Genomic DNA, 6,467 nt, shown 5'->3' on the forward strand with positions numbered 1-6,467 from the left:
TCAACTACTTTAAGTCTCTTAAGTACTCATGATCTTCACAAAGCAGTAATTCCAGAGCTCTTTCCCATATAAAGCCGTAGCAGCTTTTCCTGTGGTAACACGAATCGTTTGGCGCCGCAAATATAAAATTTGAGATATGGTTCTAGAAAGCTTTGACTACCACCAATGAGCACCTCACTCACACTCACACCTATTGGCCATTTATACTTGTAAGCCCGTAAAAATGCCTATTAAAGCATAAAAAATGCCAACTACTCACGTTACCGTAATTTTTCCAACGCGCAGAAACGTGCAATAAATCAAAAACTCCCTTTCAGCGTCCCGACTCGAATGGAATTCATAATTTATATTGAAATTTAAGCACTTTTAACGACACGAGGCGTGGCAAATAAATCTTAAAGTGCGATTTAATTAAAGTGGCAAGCTTAAAAATAGGCAGCAGTGACACAGCCAAGCGCCTTAAACGCCAAAAAGAACAGACAATCTGGTTATAGGGCGACGAGTTGACCGAACAGCTGACCAACAGTGTAGAAAAAATCAGTTTTTATTATTTTCATTGTTGTTTTTGTTTTTTTTTTGTAGTTTTGCGGGTGATGCAACTGATGCAACCGCATCAAAAATGTGGCCATGCCGTTATGCTGGCGAGATAAGCGATAATACTGTTGTTGTTTTTATGCTAGCGATGCAGATAATGCACACACACACACATGCAATATATACAGTTACATACATATACCATAGATTACAGTTTTTCATCATGCATTTTGATTAAACGTGCCAGTTGTACCGCAAGCTGTTGTAGAGCCCCGACTACAGCGCCAGTTTGGCGGCATTTTTTCTTGCTCAGCCACATTGCAAGCATACTTTTAGGCATAAAAGCGCATAGTATTCTTTTGTGATTACAATCACCAACACAAGCATGCATTTCATATGCATGTATGTGTATGTAATAATATATATATGCAACTGCGTGTATATGTGTGTGTGTGCGCTTGTGTTGGAAATTGTGCACTTTGTTGAGTGAAAGGTGAAAGCTGCAGCAGGTGAAAATGAAAATCCAACGAATGCATTGTAAGTGAGAAAAAAGTGTTATTTATGCCCTCAAGGTAGCGAGCGCCCAACGGCAGTTATATAGTCGACGTTTTAGGCACATGAGTACCGGACGCAGGTGTGAGCAATGGCACAAGCAGAAAAAACAAGCAGAAGCAACATTCGTACAAACTGTGTCAGGCATAGTGGGTGTTCGGGAAAAAATATAAATTTTTTCAGTTTTTTAATAAATTAACTTTTTGTTTTAGTATGTAAATAAATGTTTAATTAGTGAAGCTAAGGTATCAGTCACGAAGCAAGTTATTTGGATGTTCCTCTTGGTCTGTTTGCAGTGTCTTTAACCACTGCTAGGAGGGAAGGTTGGAGGAGTAGTTTTCTGTAAAGAGCTCTCCGTCGGGGTCAGATTTAAACGGCCAGAGCATTGTAGTGTTTGTAGGCAGAAGTTGCTGTCATTAGATTGCGGTGGAATTACGTGGAAGATGGAAACGTACAGCCTCCTCTACTCCACTGTCCAGTTTTTATAAAATTGAGGTTGTAATATAGTATATCGGTAGTTTTCCCTTTTACGAAACAAGAGTCATAGCCGAAACTGGCATTAGCGGGCTCTGCTAAATTGTAATAGACTCAGTAATACTTTATGAGTGTCTTTATTATCAGTTGATAGGAGCTTTAGTTGTTTTTGATCCACTAAAATCAATTTTTGATCAGCTCAAAGGCTGGTGAGGCAATACATTAATAACTATAAATAGAACATGCAGACAAATTGTGTAGTGATCTGTTTTCGAATAGACACTCAAATAAATCTGAAAATGGTAGCTTAGAGGAAAATATGATTAAAAGATATACTGATTGAACTCAGCGGCTACACCTTAGAAGTCTGTAACTCATACCTTATTTAAGATTTTGATTTAAAAGTTTGGTATGCTATTTTGAAAGGTAGTTATAATTATTTTTTAATTTCAATAAGTAAGCCCATTAAAGAGTTAAAACAGTATGCTATTTCTAAAGGTAGTACCTATCGATTTTTTAATTCACAGAGTTTGCCCCTTTAGGAATTAGATCAGTGTAGAGATTACAAAAACTAAAATTTCTTGGCTTAAAGTACACTTTAGAGTCCCAAAATCAATATTTTTCCTCATCAATCCAGGGTAGCGTCGGAGTTTGAGCAAGTTTTAGGACGTACAACCTTAAAAAATGTTTGCCTTTTGCAAATCAGGCATTGGGAGTATTGTAAACGTTGACATTCACTTGAAATATTATTTTATACTTTATATACTATTTCTTTTTTAAACTATTTATTGCTTATTTCATTGCTCACAAATTTTATCTTTTTGCTTACAACTCTACCATTTTTGAAAAATTTATATGAAAATATATAGTGAATTTGCTATTGTTTTATAATTATTGTACATATTTTTACATTTTCAACAATTATCGGCTCTTTAATATAATATTTTCCTTTTTCAGTCATAATTAGGCTTCTGTGCACAATTTTTTCGAATATAAACTTCATGTGATGCCCAATTACATATTCCTTACCAAAAGTAAGTGAAAAATTATTCGGAAGGTTTTTACGATAAATAAAATTAAATCTGGCTTACATATCGTCACCTAAAATACAAAATATCGTACCATCACTTTTCATAAGTTTCCAGGCGAAGGAAGAACGTTATAATAGAAACCAGTCATATTGAAACAAAATTGAATTTTGGTTATCAACTAGTTATATCTGACAGCGGAAGCCGTAAATTGTATGCTATATATACATATATGTACATTTGTATATAATACAAGCACCGTTCCAAAGTAAACAGGACATTTTGAATCTAGCCCCCCCCCCCCTGGTGGCGCCATCTATATGTCGACTGGTGTGTTAGAATCTGCTATTTTCATCGATTGTCCAGTGAGAATGACATGACCTTTCATCTATTGGAAGTGAAGTTATTGCGTTCTAAGTGTCAGTATGTTTGTGTTATCGGTACGAAAATGAGCTTCGAACAAAGAGTCAACATTAAATTTTTGTTTCAAAATTGGTAAAACTTTTACAGAAACATTTCAATTGATGAAACAAGTTTTTGGCGATGATTGCTTATCCCGTAGCAGAGCTCTATGAGAGTCATAAAGCGTCAACTAAATATAAATGAAAATGCTTTTGTTTAAGCAGACAAATTTTAATTAAAGCGTTGGAGCTGTAATTACCAACATTTTATCCTTTGTTTTACAGATTAAGAACCTAAGCTTCATAACCGGTCGTTAGAATGTACCTTCAAGCACAATTAAGTTCAAAATAAAATGCTGGCGACGACCTTTACGAATAGTAATATACCTTTCATTCTTCCGACAAAACATGACCTCGGACGCGTAGGTCATGAGGACGTACTTTTACCTCAGCATCTTAAGTGTTGAGCTGTAAGTTCAAGAGACCGAAACCCATATCGTACTGCTCCTTTTTTCTTTAAAAATACATGGCATGTCATTAATCTTTAGTTCAGTTTTAGGTTATGAAAGGTTTAATAATGCAATTCCTCGTTGAGGTGAACCGTAAGAAACCATATTATATTACGCTTAAAGCTTTAAAAAATTCTTCACCAGTCCTGAAACAATGAAGTAAATAGCTGATGCTTGGAAAGCATATAAAGTTGACTGCTGCAGAAATAAAAAGTGCCTCATATTAGCTACCTTTCCAAAGAAAAGGTTAGATTGGGTTAGGTTAGGTTAATCTGGTAGGCCAAAGAAAAGAATTTTCAAACGAATTTTGAAACACAAAAACAATATATTATAATCCCACACATACTCTTACATCTGCATATATTGCATACATGTTCTCGAATTTTTTCCAAAAGAAGGCAAAAAATCAAGGTCAAAAAACAAAAACTTCAAAACGATTAGCACTTCCACGAATAATTAGGCCACAAACTTAATTGATCTGCACGCGGAACCATTGTTCGAGTCATTGGCGATCCCTAAATTCAGGTAGCCGTATTGTTTGTTCAAATATTGCCTGACCTTTGTTCTAGAGTTCAAGAGCTTGTTCTGAGTTCAGAGTCGAGCTGACCTATAAAAGCTATGTAAAATCTGTAACGACTTCATTTTCGATACGAAGAAGAAAAAGTGATATTCGTAATACACGAGCTAAGCAAGATGAACGCTAACAACCAAAATCAGAAGAAAGATGAGGAGCCACAAACTGTAAAATTCTTCCGTCCCTGGGAAACACAAAGTGAACAAAATGCTGCTAGACCAAACGCTACAGTGTCACAACCCGTAGTCAGTCCAATACCACGGTGGTACTACTGGTATTTATCGTACACATTTATGATCGCAACACAACCATCACCAACTATATGTCCTTACGAAGCAACGAGTGTGTCAACTCCGCAACCGTTATTAGGGAATCAGCCAACTATACCAACTATGGAAGCTGCAGCTCCACAAACCGCGCGTAAGGAACATAAGTACGAGGTAATAGAAAATTGCCCACCTCTCCCGAGAACAAGTCGAGGAAATTATACCCTATCGCCGTGAGATGGCACGCACTTTCGCAGCCAAAGAGCGAACACCAGCAGAACAACGCAAAAGAGATAAGAACACGGAAGCTTGCCGTTTGAGTCGACGGCGCAAGAAGTTACAAGAATACGAGCAACATTGGTATAAACTGTCGAAGTATGGGCAAACAAAATTTTGTGAACTTTTTGGAGATTATTTACGTCAATAAAACTTATCTTAAAACATACATACATTTTTGTATAATAAATTTAATTGTGTTCTTTATTTTTAAAATTCTGTTATGTTGGAATGTTTTTCTCTTCAACATAAGCTTCTCATCGCTATTCTTTAAGTTTGTAGTCAGAGTCTTTGAGAAATTGCTCTCTATATATCAGACTTCAAGTATTTTGACATACGTTTCTTTAAGTCTTGTTTAAAGTAGTATTTAAGAGCTCATAACCTTAAACAACACAGCGATATTTAAAGTAATTAGGTTTGTAGACACGGGCGATTACTGAGCAGTTAAATATTTCAACCATCTTTGATCTATTAAGATTAAATAGCAATTGATTTGACCAAAATTGAAGTATTTAAGGAAGGTTAGGTCAGGTTAGGTTAGATGGCTGATCAAAGATCACTACTACATATATGTAGTCCCTTGTGAGGCCAAAGAAAAGAAGAACTCATGTGTTCGACTATAAATTAGCAAAACGCTTAGTGGCCAATACAAATTTGCACAGATGTTTAATTTCTATTCCCGGTAGCTGAAGGTATGCGCTCCTAGTGCATAAGTCTTGACCTCTCAAACGCAGCGCAGTTAAGAAGGAAGAGTTGAGTTGTTTCCAGCTCATCTTCTTCCATACAGCTTTCGCAGATGGCGTCCGTTAGGATTCCCAAGCTCACAGTGTGGACAGTGGCCTGTTGCCTCAAAACTAAAGAGACGCTAGCTTTACTGAGGGTAAAGAGACCACTACATCTCTTGCGATAGGTCTTAGGCCAAAAGGCGTTTGCGATAGCGCATTTACCGATGGCGGCCCAGCGCTGCCAAACTACAGCGAAGCACAGCTTTCTAGTAGTAGAAAACAAGAGAATACGGGAGCCTTTTCTTGCAAGCAAGCAAGCTTTCGTGCGATTCCGCTGTGGCTTGCACCAGTCTTATCATAGAGACACTCAATAGAATCATACCGAGGTTGGGCACTTCAGCCTTGAACGTACTCTGCTATCTGAATTGATGGTCACTTTTCTGAAGGAGGCTGCACTTCAGAGCAGTAAATCAACTGCTATCTTAATGGCTGTAACCTCGGCCTGGAAGACACTGCAATAGTCAGGAGGTCTGAAAATGGAGTTGATAGAAAGCCTCCCCACCAAGCTTTGACCTATCCGTGAATTAAGGAAGAGATTGAACGTAGTGCAAGACAATTAAACAGATGCTCTTGTTCAGTTTTTTTTTTAAGTCCTGTTTACTTTGGAACACTCTTTGTATGTTATATGATGTAGTGATTCCTAAGAAGTAAAAAACTCAATTTCGATGTTTTTGATGATACGTTGTTTTGCATTTTAGGTGACGATATACATTGCACCCTATGGCTCCGCCGGGGAGTAAAAGGATACATTTTCAGTCTAAAGAATGTACATTTTATTTAATGAAATCAATTCCAAAGTAATTTGTATGCCCTCAGTTATAGTGTTGTGCCAAGTTTCCAAAAAACACAAACAAAAACCGTTGTAGACCAGTTTAATATTTTGTTACATTGAAACATTTTCAATAAAGTCTGAAAGATAAGATTTCTATTTCATTTTGCATATTTCTAGAATATGTAAATTCTCAAAGTTAGACCATTTTAGATTCGAAAACTAATTCCTTTTGTATTTTGTGTTATCGAAGCGTCAAGTTCACTGATATAAAAGTTGCAACAAATAATATGAAAGTA

This window comes from Bactrocera neohumeralis, chromosome 3, assembly GCF_024586455.1.
Source record: "Bactrocera neohumeralis isolate Rockhampton chromosome 3, APGP_CSIRO_Bneo_wtdbg2-racon-allhic-juicebox.fasta_v2, whole genome shotgun sequence".
NCBI lineage: Eukaryota > Metazoa > Arthropoda > Insecta > Diptera > Tephritidae > Bactrocera > Bactrocera neohumeralis.